The sequence below is a fragment of the Ovis canadensis genome, chromosome 20 (genome assembly GCF_042477335.2).
Source record: "Ovis canadensis isolate MfBH-ARS-UI-01 breed Bighorn chromosome 20, ARS-UI_OviCan_v2, whole genome shotgun sequence".
In the NCBI taxonomy this organism is placed as follows: domain Eukaryota; kingdom Metazoa; phylum Chordata; class Mammalia; order Artiodactyla; family Bovidae; genus Ovis; species Ovis canadensis.
In genome coordinates, this window is record NC_091264.1 from 42,975,961 (window position 1) to 42,994,701 (window position 18,741).

Here is an 18,741-nt window from a genome sequence, read left to right on the forward strand (position 1 = left end):
CTCTTGGACTCAGTAGTTGTGGCTCGTGGCTGCGTGGGCTTTAGTTGCAAGTGGGATATTCCCAGACCAGGGATCAGACTCGTGTCCCCTGCATTGGCAGGGGCATTCGTATCCACGGTACCACCAGGGAAGGACTAGCAGAGCACTCTTTAAGGGTGCGCCACACATCGTGACTTCCTTCTACAGACTGCAGTGTGGAAAGCGGGCAAGCGAAAATGGAAGGTCACAAGGAGATAGCTGGGGAATGCTGCCTTAGCCAGATGAAGAGTTGAACTTAATAGTGAGAATAGAGATGATTCTGAGGGCATCTCCATCCCCCATTGCTGCTGTCCAGCCTGCAAGGCAGCCATTTCTGACTGGGAGCACAGCCCATCCTTTCCCCAGGCTGCGCTGAACAGGAGAGAGCAGAGTGGCGGCGCTCCCATGTGGCCACAGGGCTGGCGACAAGAGACCTGAGCTCCCCTTTGACCTCCTTAGCAGGGACCTGCCCAGGATCTCCCTTCCAGTGGGTCAGAGCCCCATCCAGCATCAAGTTCAGAGTCTGAGTTGTTTTCCCAACACACACTCTGACACAGACATTTTTCTCCCCGTTAAATGGCCAAGGACTTTGGCTTCAGGGAGCAGCCGATCTCCAGGCTATAACAGCTGGTTTCCAGGTCCAGGATGGACCCCACAAACATACTGGGTGCCCTCAGTGTCCTGGAATCAGTCCTTGAACCCCAAGTTCCCGTCACTTGTTCCTGTTGCTTCCGGGATTGGAGGCTCTTCCTTCAGGGAATCAACTTGGGATTCTTCAGCCTCATTCTTCATTCTCATCCTAGGATGAGATGAAAGAGAGGGAGGAGGAGGAGGAGATCCTCAAGGTAATCCCCTGTGGAGACAGGGAGGCTCCTGGAGAAGTGAGGAGAGGGAGGAAACAGTGACGTCATGGGATGGAGGCCACCAGAGTGGTGGGCAACGAACCAGAGAAGGGCGGGGGAGGGTCACTTAGCAGACTCGTGTGCAAGGAGGTGGGGTCTGTGTAGGGAGAGGCACAGGGGCTTCTGGGCTAGGAGCTGGTGAAGGGTCTATTTTTCACCAGGACGATAATTACACAGGTGTCAGTTCGATATTATTGCTTGGAAGTTACACTTACAGTTGAGGTATTTTCCTGTCCTTACAGGTATGGTATAACTCAAATACACATGGAAGAGGGGAAAAGAGACAAGCAAAGAGGGGAGGTGATTAAAGGAATTCCTCTCTTCCAGAACAAGACCTCCCCCAACTCCTTCACCAGCCCCCCTTAAGCTGGGGTGCAGGGAGAACCACGGCAGGGAGAGGAAGGAGAGCAAGGTCCTTGCAGCCCTAGGGGAGCCCCCTGGCCCTGACTCCCAGGTTGCCAGAGTTCCACTAAGACATCACAGCTGCATCCAGGTCTGTCCTCATGTCACAGCACTGGGCTACTTGGATACTGTCTCTTTATTTTCTAAGACAGTGGGAACCACTGCGTCAAAAACAGCGGCCCCAGGGCAGCAGAAAAGGAGCTGCCCAGCTGGTGGTCAGCTAGGTCACTCTTGGAGCCCAGAGAAGGGGGGGTGGGGTGGAGCCTGGAGTCTATAGCGAGCCCAGGAGGTGCACCGTGAGTCTCAGCCCATGGGTCTGTCCAGTGCTTTCCCTGTTCTCAATTAGTCAGGAAGAGGTAACCCAAGAGAAGGAGGACAGCCACCTCTAGAGTGACCATTTGCTTGTGCCCAGTCGTTCAGTCGTGTCCTACTCTTTGCCACACGTTGGACTGTAGCCCTCCAGGCTCTTCTGTCCATGGGATTTCCAAGGCAAGGATACTGGAGTGGGTTGTCATTTCCTCCTCCAGGGGATTTTCCAGACCCAGAGACTGAACCCGCATCTCCTGCCTCTCCTGCATTGGCAGGTGGAGTTTTCATCACTGACCCATCAGGGAAGCCCTGGATGATCCCGCGTCGCTTTTAAAATATTGTTTCTTGCCACAAGTTTGTGAATAAAGACACTTCAGGGCGGGGGTCCAGTGGCTGTAAAGGAAAGAACCATCTGCCGCAGGAGGAGAATGGACAGCTGATGTCCATCAGCCTGAGTTTCAGCATCTTTTCCACCCCCCTCCCACCCCCAGGGCAGCTGGCCCAGTCTGGGATCTCATTGCTATCTGGGACTTATGTTCCAATATTGAAGATGATGTAACCATCTCTGCTTCATGCCAACCTTTAGAATATCTCTTATAAATAGTACAAGAAAACAAATGATCACTTTGAGACATCAGTTTGGTTGTTAAAACCATTATCAAAACACAGGCAGGGAAGAAATCGTTGAATTGTGCCAAAGAGCCTGAGAGCCACTGTTCTAGTGTTAGACCATATGAGATGAAAGGAGGGCGTCGGTCTAAGAGGGAAATTCCAGACCCTGCCTAGGGAGGGCATGTGTGGTAACTGGGCCTATGAAGAGAGAGATGCTGGATAAGCCCATTGTCTGAATGCTCAGAAGAGACGGGCCTACCAGGCTAGACGGAGAGGAGACGACAGCAGGAGGAACCCCCTGGTCAGCTCATCTGTGCAGGACACTGGACTCACCCAGCTCAGTGTTCTGAACATTCGAGGCTCCAAATGATTGTGCTGCTCATACCCAGCACAGACTCTGCTCCAACCCACCTCCAGCAACATGATCCCTGCAGGAGTGTGGTCGATGACCCCTGGTTGTCCTTCCTACGGGGAACAAGTATTCTATGGACACTGTAGCCTGAAGAACACTGTACAGTGTTTCCTCCCTGTGCCGTGTCCACTGCAAAGCCTAAGCTGTTCACTGGGGCTGGTTTAACCAGCACTGGATTCTTTCATTCACTGGACATTTCTGCCGCCCTGTGAACTTGAGCTCTGAGGATTTGATCATGGAGGTAGGGACATAGGCAAGTAGTTAAGAGCTTGTAGGAGCTGGGGGTTGTCAGAGACCAAGGTTCATTGGAGCAAGAGACAGACAACACTGCACTTCCAAGGAGCAGCAGGGGCTCTGGGTTATGTCTTAGGGTTTCATTCACTGATTTCAGAAGAGTCTTCTTTTTTCACTGCAAGAGAGTAGTTTTCAAAATATACAGAGGGACTTCCCTAGTGGTACAGTGGATAAGAATCTGCCTGCTAATGCAATAGACATGGGTTCAATCTCTGGTCCAAGAAGATTTCACATGTGGCACAGCAGCTAAGCCCGTGATCCCCAACTGCTGAGCCCTCGCTCTAGAGCCTGTGCTCCGAAACCAGAGAAGCCGCTACAACAAGAAGCCCCCGCTCAACCAGAGAAAGCCCGTGCACAGCAACAAACACTCAGGACAGGCAGGGTAAATAAATTTAAAAAAGAGAGAGAGAGATTGCTATTCTTTCAGGAGAAAACTTAAATGCATCTTATTCTCTGTGTTACAAGAAAAAGAGTAATGGGACTATAGATTATACCTGAAAGAATTTGAGAATCCCAAATTTTTGAGAAGAGCTCTGAGTGTTTGGAGATGACATTTTGAGAAAGATGGTTTTAGAGCAGTGCTTCTGAAATGTTAAGATGTAAGCAATTGCCTCAAGGGCTTGTTAAAACATAGATCCTGATTCTCTAAACTGTGCAGTAGTCCTGAGAACTTTGGAAATAATCTGTATAGTCCCCCAAGAAAGTCTAAGAGTCCAGTGTCCTTCACTTGAAGTGTCCAGGTTTGGAAACTCCATGATTTTCCTTCCTGACTCTTAATCGCCCTTGTGTGTTATGCTGCCCCTTTCCTTGTTTACTAGTTCACGGACCCAGGAATATTCGTACTTCTAATAGCAGGGCTGGTAGAGCTAGAGGTCGGGACAGAGCTCCAGAGGGGTAAGGCGTGGGGCTGCGGATGGATTGACAGAGCAGGAACTGTCCCTGGGGGCACCTACCTGATGGGAGGAAGGAGAGTGGATTCTACACAGACATTGAGAGAGAGAGTTAGGACTGTGGATGTGGCGCTTTTGCTTTCAGGCCCAGATAGCTGAGAAATCTTTGGGTTCTGGCTACTCAAAGTGTGGTCCGGGGAGCAGCAGCAAGAGCTCCTTGTGGGAGTTTCATAGCAATGCAGGGTCTCGGGACCAGCGCACAATTTAGAGAATCAGGATCCGAATTGTAACAAGCTCTTGAGATAATTGCTTCCATCTTAACATTCCAGAAGCACTACTCTAAAGCTATCTTTCTCAAAATGCCATCCCTAAACACTCAGAACTCTTCTCAAAAAGAAAATTCTCAAGCTCTGTCCGACTTGCAGCAGTACTGCACTGGGTTCCCTGTGGGCAGACCCAGGAATCTGCATTTTCAATAAGCACCCTAGGTTCTTGTGCACGTTGATGTCTGAAGACCACAGGAGGCAATTACACGGAGGCGATCTGGGCAGGGTAGGAGATGTGGGCTGGAAATGGTGTGATGACATGTAGCAACCGCAACATATAGCAACCTGCTGTGCTGGCAGCAGTGGGGGTGGGCTGGGGAATCCCGCAGATACGAGAAGGAAACAAAGCTTTGTCTGTCCTCCAGAATCCCAGGGGTGTGGTAGCAGGGAGGCTGCCACATCTGCCCCCTCACTTCTGACCAATAAATCATGGAAACCCTTGACCATTCTGATTAGAATCTCATTTCTGTTCAGGTCTCATAAAAGGCCATATCTGTCTCAGGGATACAGCAGTACCCCTGGTTCCTCAAGGCCACAGAATGGGACTAATTTCCCTGTAAAAGAACCTGAAGAGTAAAAATGGTATCCTCTTTATCTGCAGTAGTGAAGGTCACCTGCCCCTTCCTGATATTTAAAGTCACCTCTATCATTGCATAATTTTCATCAGAGTCAGTTTGGTTTTGGGGGTGTGAGAGTTCACTCAGTACTCTCCCCTGGTGACCCTACAGCCCAGATCCTTTCCTTCTGGCAGTGGGAGATCCTTCCCTTTCTTCTATTTGACTCTAGAGCCACCCCCAGAATGCAGTCTACCCAGTGTGGAGATGCTACCCTCCAGGGGTGGTCCCAGAGGAGAAGCCATCCAGAACCAGCACATAGGGGTCAGTGGTAAATCCCTTAGGAGGAGCAGATGGTCCTAGCACAGAGCCCCTCATAGCCACATGTTCCCCATTCTCGGATACAGTAGTTTTAAGTGATCAATGTCCTGGTTCAGGACCACTTGCACAGCTAGAGAAAGCGTCCCAGGGTCAGGGCTCCACTGGGTTGGAATAGGAGACCCAGATCCTACCCCTCACTAGGCTCAGAGCCGATCCCTTCAGCCATCTGTTCCTCAGTTTCCTCTTGCACAGGATGGGAGAAGTCATTATTATTATTAATGATATTATGAAAAGAACTTAAATGTCCGTGTCATCCTACAGTTTACAAAACACACATTTAAGGCTCTTGACAACTTAAATGTCATGTGGCAAAGGGAGAAAGTGTTACTTCTCTTTTAAGGGCAGGAGGGTGTGTCTCAGGAAGGTGAGGTGTTTGTGTCCAGTCACTTGGTACCTGAGGCAGAGAGCAGCTCTGATGCGATCATTGGAGGATGGCCTATTTCCTGCATTCTTCTCAGAGGAAAGGGAACTTTCCAGATATCTTCATGCTTTTCTTTATTCACTTTCAGTGGTTGCTGCTGTAGAAGCCATTTCTAACTGAGGAGGTTGCCCTAGCCTGTAGTTCATGAAGACCCTGCTATGCTTTGGCCTCTCTCTGGATTGATGGCCATGGCCCCTCAGAGAAATAGAAAATCATCATCTCCTTTCAAAAGTTTAAGTCTCAATTATTATTTCCTCCAGCAGAGAATCTCAAACTTTCTTCACTCTGCTCTTTTAAGCACAATTGCTCCCCCAACAAAGACTGCTGAGACTTCTTCATATTTCATTCACAAACACACATTGAACTTGTACAGAAGGAAATAGGGCTGTTTGCATGGACTGTGATCCCTCAATAAGGCCCTTAGCTTTGTGCACATAGGCCTTACCCTGGGTTACTTTTTCTAGCATATCTGCTCGTGTTCACAAGGTGAACTGTCCTGAAACTCATGCCCATTGTCGTAAGAACAAATTATATGACTTGACAACATGCAGAACTCCTAAAGACTGGGGTATCCTTTTGATATCTAATCTTGATTCCTCATGTTCCCTCCAAATTAATAACCTGTTGTGAAAAGGATTGAACTGGGACAATACGAAATAAAACCTGCTACTAAACTGCCACCTCTTAGTGTTATTCTCACCCATCACTTAAAACTCTATGATCAAATATCTTATACTCATTCGTGACCAGGAATAGACTCATCTCAGACAAACCTGTATCTTCTGGCGGCCTGACTCTGGCTCCACTGGGTCTCACCTTTTTCTGTGAGGAAATGAAACAGAAAGAAGAGAGTCTTCCGCTTTTTTCCTGGGACCCTCAGGCTTTGTCCTTCCTTGAGGAGCAATGAAAAGTGCACCGGGCTGGGAGGCAGCAGTCCTGGGTTTCCATCCACATTCTGCCCCAGACCAACCTTCATGGCCGTTAAGAATCTATTTACCTCATCTGTACACGTGAGTTTAGGATGATTTTTAAGCACAAGCTCTAAACCCTAACTTTCCTGGCGGTCATGACTTTCTGCTGCTCCACCCTCCGTATTTGGTGCGATTTTCTCAAGACTGAACAGACCAGGAAGCTGTCAGGTGTGTCAGGCCCACACGCTTCCGTGGGGCCATCACCAGCCCCAACATGCAGCGTGCGGCTGCAGTAACGTGAGCGCTGCCCGCAGTCGGCCCCCGAGGAGGAGAGAGCTGATCAGCAGTGCTTGGAGTCAGGCCTGGCCTCTCAGCCGTTCCACTGCTCACACTTGTGCCAGAAGCTCAAGTTGGGGTGGGGGTGTGTGACTCACGTTCCCTTCTTAGTCAGCCTCATGGGCCCCGCTGTCTTACAAATAGCCTTCTATTATTTATTCATGGTTGTGCTGGGTCTTCTTTGCTGGGCACAGGCTTTCTCTGGTTTGGGTGAGTGGGGGCTACTGTTAACATGGTGCATGGGCTTCTTATCACAGTGCCTTCTCTTGCTGCAGAGCACAGGTTCTAGGCAGGCAGACTTCAGGAGCTGCGGTGTGTGGGCTCAGTAGCTGTGGCCACAGGCTTAGCTTTTCTGAGGCATGTGGAATCTTCATAGAGCAGGGATTGAACCCAGGTCCCTGTATTGACACTTGGATTTTTAACCATTGACCTACCAGGAAGTCTGCAAACATCCTTCTATAAATCTCTCTCTTCCAGCTCCTCATTTTAGCCAAGATAACTGAAACAGCACCCTGTCCATCCTCATTCCATAACCCTGAGAGTGAGTGGACGCAGGCCCTGTCATTAGAAATGATACCCTGGGCTTCCTGGGCTGTGGTTATTAGGCTCAGGCTGGTCTGTGCTTAGTGCTCAGAGGGAGATGGCTCTCGGCCCCTACCTTGTACCTCTTCTGTATAACTTCTATTGCTCCCGGGCTGTGGACATGAAGGCCCTTCTGGGAGGGAGAGGACAGTGTTTGAACATCGGCTGCCTCCATGTGCCACCCTGTGGTTCTCTCCCAGGCTTGGTGGTGCCACTGCCTGCCCTGTGTCTGATTGACCCACGTGTCCTCTGGGTGCTGGACCTTAGGGTTGGAGAAGCAGCATGTGGGGTACAGAGAGCACAGACCCCCAATCAAAATAGAAACCAGACCGAGGCTAGGACTGTTGTCTGGCTAACAGCCTATACGAGCTGTGTGACCTCAATGCATGTGTTGTTCTTCCTGAGTATCACTTTCCTGTGCATAAATACATGTTAGAGAATCTACCCTGGGTGCATTACTGTTAAGGGGATGTGAAATTATGAATGAAAAGACCTGCCCCACAGCAGTTACAGAGTAATTTTTAAGTCACATACACTGGACACAGGAAGGCGTCATTCATTCTGTACTGTCAGGATGACCCCAAACTTCCTGATAGTCTCCTTGTAAGTTCTTTTCCTGGTTAACCTTCTAGGTGGATCTTAGTCACATTTATTATACTTAGAAATGTACTGGACACGATTGTCTTATCCTTCTATCGGGTTGGGTTCCCTCATCTTTCGGCTGGAAAATATCAGAGAAGAAATCATATACTGACTGAGTTTCAGCAATACGACAATTCCTCAGTTTTCTAATCTCACAGAAGTTTAAAAAAATAATCTAGTTTTAAATAATGAAATCAAAATCAAAATTTCAATCAAAATCCATGGAAGTAAAGAAGACAGTTTTTTGCTCAACAGCTACAAGCTCTTTTCCGTTAGTCTCTGTGAATGGCTCTCAGGGATCCTTAGGACCTCAGGAAAGCCCTTCTCTGCTGGGCTTGTGGAGAGTTAAGGAGAATGTCACAAAGTGGGGATGAGGGGAAAGGGGCTAGAGAGCTTCCCTGCTCCTTTACTTAGAGTGGGAAGGAGAAGGCGCCTCATCGTTCTATATTAGGGGTAAATTCACTCTCTTTAGCTATAGTGTCCTGGATGTTTTTTCGGGGGGCTAAAACCATTCCCCGGATTGCCTGGTATTGCTCCAACATGTGACATGGCCTGTGGAAGAGGAAATGGAGGCCTGATCACCATGGAGTAAGAGTTCAGCTACAGAGGCAGAAAGGGCAGACATCTGGCCTGGAGCTGGCCCTGCCGCTAGGTGACCCATTAAAGGCAACCTCCTGCTCAGTCGGCTCATAAGGTGGACTGGTTTTTGTCGTCCTTACTGGATCATTTTGAAAAATTGTCAAGTGCAATCCTGCCTCCAATTGTACTTTTTCCAATCCTAAAAGATGATGCTGTGAAAGTGCTACACCCAATATGCCAGCAAATTTGGGAAACAGCAGTAGCCACAGGACTGGAAAAGGTCAGTTTTTATTCCAGTCCCAAAGAAAGGCAATGCCAAAGAATGTTCAAACTACCGCACAATTGCGCTCAACTCACACGTTAGTGAAGTAATGCTCAACATTCTCCAAGCGAGGTTTCAACAGTACATGAACTGAGAACTTCCAGATGTTCAAGTTAGATTTTAAAAAGGCAGAGGAACCAGAGATCAAATTGCCAATATCTGTTGGGTCACAGAAAAAGCAAGAGAATTCCAGAGAAACATCTTCTTCTGCATCGTTGACTACACCAAAGCCTTTGACTGTGTGGATAACAACAAACTGGAAAATTCTGAAAGAGATGAGAGAACCAGACCACCTTACCTGTCTCCTGAGAAACCTGTTTGCAGGTGAAGAAGCAACAGTTAGAGCCAGACATGGAACAATGGGCTGGTTTCAAATTGGGAAAGGAGTCCATCAAGGCTGTACATTGTCACCCTGCTTATTTAACTTATATGTGGAGTACATCATGTGAAATGCTGGGCTGGATATAGCACAAGCTGGAATCAAGACTGTGAGGAGAAATATCAATAACCTTAGATATGCAGATGACGCTAACCTTATGGCAGAAAGTGAAGAGGAACTAAAGAGCCTCTTGATGAAGGTGAAAGAGGAGAGTGAAAAAGTTGTCTTAAAACTCAACATTCACAAAACTAAGATCATGGCATCTGGTCCCATCACTTGATGGCAAATAGATGGGGAGACAATGGAAACAGTGACAGAATTTATTTTCTTGGGCTCCAAAAGCACTGCAGATGGTGATTGCAGCCATGAAATTAAAAGGTACTTGCTCCTTGGAAGAAAAGCTATGACCAACTTAGACAGCATATTAGAAAGCCGAGTTTGAGCAAGCTCTGGGAGCTGGTGATGGTCAGGGAAGCCTGATATGCTGCAGTCCATGGGGTTGCAAAGAGTCAGACACGACTGAGTACTGAACAACAACCCATGCTAGTAAGGTCACGCTTAAAATCCTGCATGCTGGGCCTCAGAATAATGTGAATCAAGAACTTCAGATGTCCAAGCTGGGTTTAGACAAGGCAGAGGAGCCAGAGATCAAATTGCCAACATTGCTGGATCATAGAGAAAGCAAGGGAATTCCAGAAAAAAAATCTGCCTCTGTTTCACTGACTATACTAAAGCCTTTGACTGTGTGGGTCATGACATGCTATGGAAGGCTCTGTTGTCACCGTGCTGTACTCTTTTTCAATCCTGAACCCCTCTGTCATTATACAAGGGTTCTAACTGTTGCTTCTTGACCCACATACAGGTTTTTCAGGAAATAGATAAGGTGGTCTTGTACTCCCATCTCTTTAAGAGCTTTCCATAGAAAGATTTTCTCTTCTTGGACTCTAAAATCACTGCAGATGGTGACTGCAGCCATAAAATCAGAAGATGATTACTTCTTGGCAGGAAAGCTATGACAAACCTAGCCAGTGTGTTGAAAATAGAGACATCACTCTGCCGACAAACGTCCCTTTAGTCAAGGCTATGATATTCCTAGTGGTCACATACATTTGTGAGAGCCAAATCATAAAGAAGGCAGGAAGCCAAAGGATTGATGCCTTCAAACTGTGGTGCTGCAGAAGACTCCTGAGAGTCCCTTGGACAGCAAGGAGATCCAATCAGTCAGGAAATCAACACTGAATACTCACTGGAAGGGCTGATGCTGAAGATGAACCACCAGTATTTTGGTCACTTTATGTGAACAGCCAACTCATTGGAAAAGTCCCTGATGTTGGGAAAGATTGAGGGCAGAAGGAAAAGAGAGTGTCAGAGGATGAGATGCCTGGATGGCATCAACAATGCATCGGACATGAACTTGGGCAAACTCCAAGGGGTGGTGAGGGACAAGGAGGCCTGGTGTGCTGCAGTCCACGGGGTCACAGAATTGCACATGACTGGGAGGCTGAACTACGCAGCACTTGTTAGAACAACTTTATTGAAATATAATTCACCCACTGAAAAGAATCAATTTTAGCATATTCACAGAGAAATGTGACCATCTCCACAACCAATTTTGGAAGGTTTTCATCACCCAGAAGCATTTTTAGAATGTTGTTCTCCCAGGACCAACTTCTCAGGTGGCTCAGTGGTAAAGAATCTGCAGAGAGAATCAGGAGACACAAGTTTGATCCCTGGGTCGGGAAATCCCCTGGAAAAGAAAATGGCAACTCATTCAAGTATTCTCGGAAAATTGCATGGACAGACGAGTTGGAGGCTACAGTCTGAAGGGTCACAAAGAGTCAGACATGAACCAGAGACTGAGCAAGCAAGCAAGCACTGAGGCACCAATTTATTCCTGGGCAGTCAGCCCCTATTTCCCTTCAACATTCCCCTCATCTCTAGACAAACACTAAGCTACTTTTGATCTAAATGGATTTGCTTATAAATCCTATATAAAATCCAACAATTAATATGATCTTCTATTCTTGTTTTCTTTTGCAGAGCATAATGTATTCAAGGCTCACCCATGCTAGGCATCCATGTACTGGACATCTGTACTTCCTTCTTTTCATTTTCAAATAATTTTCCAATGCAGGTTTGTGCTGCTTTTATTTATTCATTCATGAAGGGATGGAAATTTATTTCTGCTGTTTGGCTATCAGGATTAATGCTGCTGTGAGTGTCACATATAAACTTTTGTGTGGACAGATGTTTTAATTTTTCCCAGGTAAATATCTAGGAATGGAATTTATTTATGAGTCCTAGAGTAACACTAGGTTCAAACTTGGAAGAACTTCCAGATTGTTTCCCAAAGTGGTAGCACCTGTTTGTATTCTCACCAGCAGGTTCCGTGGTCCCAATTCTTCACGTCCTTCCTGAGGATATGAATCTTGGTTTCTGGATTTTCACAGAGAGGATGTCTCTTATGCTCTCCAGGCGAATAAACTCTAGGTTACATTTCCTATTACAGCTCATAAGCTTGAGCAAACCAAAGGGAAGATTTTTTTTCCAGATTTGGCTAATTCCCTAAGGGTAAAAACAACTCCTCCCTCTGAAATATTGCCCACATTTATATTTTGGCCTAAACATTTCTTCTCTTGGTACTGTACTTATGGAAGCTTTTTATACTTATTAGTTTTATTTGCTTTCACTGGATAAATAAGCCTTAAAACTAGGCCAAGTATGTTACTAAAAATGGAATCTCCAAGGCCTATTTTTTCAATCCTGCTATTTTTCTGGCACCAGGGTAGTTGCCCGAATACAAGTCCACCTAAACCAATGATACTTTATCTCTTCTGTGAGCCAGTGTTGGTTTGTGACATGCTTGTTATCGGCTCACAGTAAGAAACATACAGACATGGAAAGTGAGCATGAGCAAGTAAACTACCTTATCTTGACCCAGACTGGTAATTGCCAAGAAAAAGATGAGCATTTTTATCATGTCATTGGATCTGTTGGATTATTAGTCCTCATGGACTAGAGATTGTAGCTTGGTGTCTAAAATAGTACTTTCAAAAGACATTTGTGTGGCCCACATGTAAGTTGATCAATTTTATAGATACTTTCCCCATAAAAATGCATATACAAAGAATACAAAGTTTCAGTTTCGTTGCTCAGTTGTATCCTACTCTTTGCAACCCCAAGGACTGCAACACAGCAGGCTTCCCTGTCCATTGCAAACTCCCAGAGTTTGCTCAAACTCATGTCCCTTGGGTTGGTGATGCCATCCAACCATCTCATTGTCTGTCATCCCCTTCTCCTCCTGCCTTCAATGTTGCCCAGCATCAGGGTCTTTTCCAATGAGTCAGTTTTTCGCATCAGATGGCCAAAGTATTGGAGTTTCAGCTTTAGCATCAGTCCTTCCAATGAATATTCAGGACTGATTTCCTTTAGGATGAACTGGATGGATCTCCTTGCAGTTCAAGGGACTCTCAAAAGTCTTCTCCAACACCACAGTCCAAGAGCATCAATACTCTGGTGCTCAGCCTTCTTTATGGTCCAACTTTCACATCCCTACATGACTACTGGAAAAACCATAGCTTTGACCAGATGGACATTTGTTGGCAAAGTAATGTCTCTGCTTTTGAATATGCTGTCTAGGTTGGTCACAGCTTTTCTTCCAAGGAGTAAACGTCTTTTAATTTCATGGCTGCAGTCACCATCTGCAGTGATTTTGGAGCCCCCCAAAATAAAGTCTGTCACTGTTTCCATTGTTTCCCTATCTATCTGACATGAAATGATGGGACTGGATGCCATGATCTTAGTTTTCTGAATGTTGAGTTTGAAGCCAACTTTTTCACTCTCCTCTTCCATGTTCATCAAGAAGTGCCTCAGTTCTTCTTTGCTTTCTGCCATAAGGGTGGTGTCATCTGCATATTTGTGATTATTGATATTTCTCCCAGCAATCCTGATTCCAGCTTGTGCTTCATCCAGCCCAGCATCTTGCATGATGTACTCTGCATTAGGGCTTCCCTGATAGCTCAGTTGGTAAAGAATCCGCCTGCAATGCAGGAGACCCCGGTTCCATTCCTGGGTTTGGAAAATCCCCTGGAGAAGGGAAAGGCTACCCATTCCAGTATTCTGGCCTAGAGAATTCCATGGACAGTCCATGCGGTCGCAGAGTCGGACATGACTGAGCCACTTTCACTTTCACTACTGACTCTGTATATAAGTTAAATGAGCAGGGTGACAATATACAGTCTTGACGCACTCCTTTCCCAAATTGGAACCAGTCTGTTGTCCATGTCTGGTTCTAATTGTTGCCTGTTGACCTGCATACAGTTTTCTCAGGAGGCAGGTAAGGTGGTCTGGTATTCCCATCTCTTGAAGAATTTTCCACAGTTTGTTGTGATCCACACAGTCAAAGGTTTTGATGTAGTCAATAAAGCTGAAGTAGATGCTTTTCTGGAACTCTCTTGCTTTTTCTATAATCCAACGGATGTTGGCACTTTGATCTCTGGTTCCTCCTCCTCTTCTAAATCCAGCTTGTACATCTGGAAGTTCTAGGTTCACGTATTGCTGAAGCCTAGCTTGGAGAATTTTGAGCATTACTTTGCTTGCATGTGAGATGAGTGCTATTGTGCAGTAGTTTGAACATTCTTTGGTATTGTCTTTCTTTGGCATTTCCTAACTTATAAAATTAACATGCAACATAACATCTGGTTATGACCAACCTAGACAGCATATTCAAAAGCAGAGACATTACTTTGCCAACTAAGGTCCGTCTAGTCAAGGCTATGGTTTTTCCAGTGGTCATGTATGGATGTGAGATTTAGACTGGATCAGCACAAGGAGAGGCCTGGTCCACGGTGAGGGGCGCCGGGCTGCCTGGTTGGTCTGTGCTTGTACAGAATGCTGTCCTGTTCTTGTTTTGTCTCTCTGTGTCATGCACTCAGATGTCCTTGTCTGATGCTGATCTTCTGTGAGATGACTTATGTTCAACAGGAGAACAACGCAGATGTGTGGTGAGCTCCAGCCCAGCTAGAGGACCAGAATGTATGTCCTAGGGTATGAGATGAAGGTGATCTGTCAAGTGTTTACAAATGTAAGGGATTTTCATGTAACTTTTGAAAGCATTATTTACCAGCACACAAGAGAATTGAAAAGATACTCAAGCATACACAAAAATAAATAATTCATGTTCTTCCCCTCATTCCCCATTCACTCAAGTCCTCTTCTCAGAAACAACTGCAGTTAAAATTTTCTAATTTTTCTTTCCAGATACGTATACTGTTCATTAATGAATACTGTTAGATCAGTAAAAGTGCTCAGGCCACAGCCTGGGAGAAATTATTGTAAATTCACATATCTGATAAAGGACATGTTTTAGAATATACATAGAACTTTTCAACTCAACAAAATGAAAATAACAATTTAAAAATAAAGTCTGAACAGAAACCTCTTCTAGAAGATGAAACAATGGAAATATATATGAAAAGATGCTAAACGTTTTATGTTGTTGCTGCTGCTGCTGCTAAGTCACTTCAGTTGTGTCTGACTCTGTGCGACCCCATTGACAGAATCCCACCAGGCTCCCTCGTCCCTGGGATTCTCCAGGCAAGAACACTGGAATGGGTTGCCATTTCCTCCTTCAATGCATGAAAGTGGAAATTGAAAGTGAAGTGGCTCAGTCGTGTCTGACCCTTAGTGATGCCATGGACTGCAGCCCACCAGGCTCCTCCGTCCATGGGATTTTTCAGGCAAGAGTACTGGAGTGGGGTGCCATTGCCTTCTCCCTTATGTTGTTAGAAAATGTAAATTGCAAAGACAGCAATGTGCATCACACCTGATGGCGCATCTACAGGCCAAGAACTGGTGATGCCGAGGTTGGAGCAACAGAAACCCTCATTCACTGGGGCAGGAATAGGAACTGTCACAGCCACCAGAAATGAGGGTCAGCAATTTCTAATGAAGCTACACAGAAACTCTCCATCCTGTCTCCTGATCAATCTAGTATTTCTTGAATTCATTTGAAAACATATTTGCACAAATCTCTGCACACCAATGTGTATATCAGAGCACCTCCTAAGTGTGGGCTGCACATAGTGACTTTCTTCTAAAGATCACAGAGTGAGGAGTGGGAAAGTAAAAACAGAAGTTCACAAAGAAACCTGGGAAATGTACCTTAACCAGGTGATGAAGTGAACTTAACAGTGATATCCCAGTGGACAGTGCATCCCCTTGGTGACTGGAGACTGTCACTCATCTCTGTGGTCCTCTCCCCCAAAACCCTGTGCCCCAGTCAGATCGCAAGGTGTTCTACCATATCTCTGAGCAGTACTCCCCGAAACATCAAAGTCATCAAGAACAAGAGAAGTCTGTGACTGTCTCAGCCAGAAGAGTGAAAGAGACACAATTCAGACTTAATATGTGTATTTGACAGGATCCTGGGTCAGGTTAAAGGAAAACTAATGAAGTCCGAATAAATTCTGGAGTTTAGTAACACTGTATTAATATTGGTCATCAGCTGTGAGGAATGCATGATGGTGGTATAAAATGTCTTCACCGAGTGTGGGATATATAGTAACTCTTTACTAACTTTGCTACTTGTTTGTAAATCTCAGACTATATGAAAACACATTTTAATATCAGCTAGAAATGAACAGGAAGTGGAAGAAGCAGTTATCAACTTTCCAGGATGTTTTCATCAAGGAGCTGCAGACAGGAGACATGGAGAGAAAAGGTGGAAACCCGAGATACAGGGCAGGGCTCCAGGGTCTCCTCTCCTCCAATCCCTGCTGTACCCTCGAGCCTGACCCCAGAGCTGCTCAGAAAGCACCTTCACCCCTTCTTTCGACCAGGGCAGCCATCTCTGTCTGACTCAGACCGCAATGCATCCTCTGCCTTCCCTGTGCAGAACTGGAGAGGGAACAGTGGTCGTGACCCCGTGTGGCCACAGGGCTGATGACTGGACACCTGAGCTCCCCTTTGACCTCCTTACCAGACACCTGCCCAGGCTCTCCTTAGGCTCCCAGCAGTGGGTGAGTGCTGTGCACACAAGCTGGTGTCCATTCAGTGTCAAATTCAAAGCCTGAATTGTCACCCAAAATACACGCTGACGTGGACATTTCTCTCCCCATTAAATAACCAAGGACTTTGGCCTCAGAGAGGATCAGATATCAAGGCTATTATGCCAGGTCCAAAGTGGACCCCACAAACATACAGCGTGTCTTCAAATCAAGATGGGACCTCAGAGCCCAAGAACTGTCACTTCATCTGGCTACTGCCAGACTTATAGACTCTCCCTCCGGGGAATAAGCTCTGGAACCTCCATTCCTAGGATGTGGTAGAAGAGGGGAGGAAGAGGAGGGAAAGGAGATCCCAAAGTGCCTGTAAAGGTGGGGAGGCTCCTGGAGAAATGCGGAGAGGCAGGAAACACTGACATTATGGGATGGAGGCCACGGGTGTGTGGGGGGAGAAACCCGGGAAGAACCAGAGGGGAGAGGATGGGGGAGGGTCACTGAGTGGATGTGAACACAGGGAGGTGGGGTCTGTGTGGGGAGAGGGACAGGGGCTTCTGGCCTGGGTGCTGGTAGAGGCTCTGTTTTCCACTGGGATGATAAACACACAGGTGTCAGCTCTATATTTTGCTGGTAAGCTATACTTACGTTTTCGGTATTTTTCTGAAATTACATGTATCAGTTCAGTTCAATTCAGTTCAGTCGCTCAGTCGTGTCCAACTCTTTGCAACCCCATTGACTGCAGCAAGCCAGGACTCCCTGTCCATCACCAACTCCCAGAGTTTACTCAAACTCATATCCACTGGGGATCCCCTGGTGGCTCAGACTGTAAAGCGTCTGCCCGCAATGTGGGGGACCAGGGTTTGATCCCCGGGTTGGGAAGATCCCCTGGAGAAGGAAATGGCAACCCACTCCAATATTCTTGCCTAGAAAATTCCATGGATGGAGGAGCCTGGTGGGCCACAGTCCATGGGGTGGCAAAGAGTCAGACACGACTGAGCGACTTCACTTTCACTTTCTTTCATATCCATTGAGTCGGTGATGAAATCCAACAATTTCATCCTCTGTTGTCCGTTCTCCTCCCACCTTTAATCTTTCCCAGCATGAGGGTCTTTTCAAATGAGTCAAATCTTTGCCATCAGGTGGCCAAAATACTGGAGTTTCAGCTTCAGCATCAGTCTTTCCAATGAATATTCAGGACTGATTTCCTTTAGGATTCACTGGTTGGATCTCCCTGCTGTCCAAGGGACTCTCAAGAGTCTTCTCCAACACCACAGTTCAAAAACATCAATTCTTCAGCGCTTAGCTTTTTTTATAGTTCAACTCTCACATCCATGCAGGTATGCTGTGACTCAAGTACAGGTGGAAAAAGGGAAAAGAGAAAAGGAGAGAGCACAGGAGATTAAAAGAATTATTCTCTTCCAGAGAAATACCCCCACCTCAGTCCCACTCCACACACCCCCATACACGATGCTGGGGTAGGGTGTGGGGCAGGGAGACTCAAGGACAGGAGAGCCCATCCTCAACTCACAGGGGCTACTGGGACATTGTCCACTTACTTGCTAAAACAGCGGGGACCACTGTGTCAGAAAGACTGGCCCAACGGCTTGGGAAAAAGACCTGCCCAGCTGCTGGTCATGAAGTTGGTTCCTGGAGACCAAAGGACAGGACCTGGAGGGGAGCCTGGAGGCCACAAGGGTGACAAGGAGATCAGGCATGAGTCTGGGCCAGGGGTCCCCCTAACATTTTCCAGAGGCAGGAAAATGACCTTCCACCTCCCTAGACCTACACTCAAGGACACCAAGGGGGGTTCCCTTCCTCTCCAGGCATCACACACCTCCCACCCTTTGAAGCCTGGAAGAGTACTCCTCTGCCCTGAGTCCTAATAGCCCAGGACCCCAGCCTCGTGCCTCTTCATCCCCTTCGTGGACGTAACAGAGACCTGATGTCTGAATCTCCGAGGCCTGATCCCTCCACTTTCAAATCTAACTTCTGGCTCCGAGGATGACCCAGGGTTTGGGGTCAGGGGTCCCAGAGAGGGAGGCTTCCCAGGGACCCACAGGCCGCAGCTGAGCCAGGCTTCTAGCTGCACAGAATCAGCCGATTCTGGAACAAAACCCGAAAAAAAGAAAAAAAAAAAAACCCCACGAACAAAAGCACTGCAGGCTCCTCTTAGCCGAGGTATGTGTGGGGTCTGTCGGCGGGTGAGGGTGAGGTGGGGGAAATCCGCCTTTCTTGGGGGTCCTGCGCCTCGGCGGGCAGTCCTCTGCTCCTCCCCCTTGCAGAGCACCCCTCCCCCAGATTTTGGTCAGAGGCAGGGACTCTGACAGCAGCGGAATTCCTGAGTTCCTAAAGCCTCCACCGTCCGAATCCGACGAGAAAATCAGCGCAGGCAGATAGGTAGAGACCTTAAAACCAAGGAACGGCTCTGATTGGCTTCTAGAAACCGGAGACGCAATGGGAGTGAGAAC

The 18,741-nt window shown here is 47.0% G+C and overlaps 1 long non-coding RNA gene across 6 annotated transcripts; it reads right to left on the bottom strand.

Annotated features, from left to right (window-relative positions):
* Positions 1–10,779: 10,779 nt before the first annotated feature.
* LOC138425567 (uncharacterized) lies at positions 10,780–18,697 on the bottom strand. Of its 6 annotated transcripts, XR_011251280.1 has the most exons (4): positions 18,213–18,687; positions 17,830–17,953; positions 16,919–17,621; positions 10,780–11,019 (listed from the first exon to the last, which is right to left on the bottom strand). It is a non-coding gene; the product is annotated as an uncharacterized lncRNA (long non-coding RNA). The 6 variants fall into 6 exon arrangements; XR_011251279.1 differs by lacking the exon at positions 10,780–11,019 and having other exon boundaries at positions 16,896–17,615; positions 18,423–18,697; XR_011251277.1 differs by lacking the exon at positions 10,780–11,019 and having other exon boundaries at positions 16,896–17,621; positions 18,423–18,655.
* Positions 18,698–18,741: the final 44 nt, after the last annotated feature.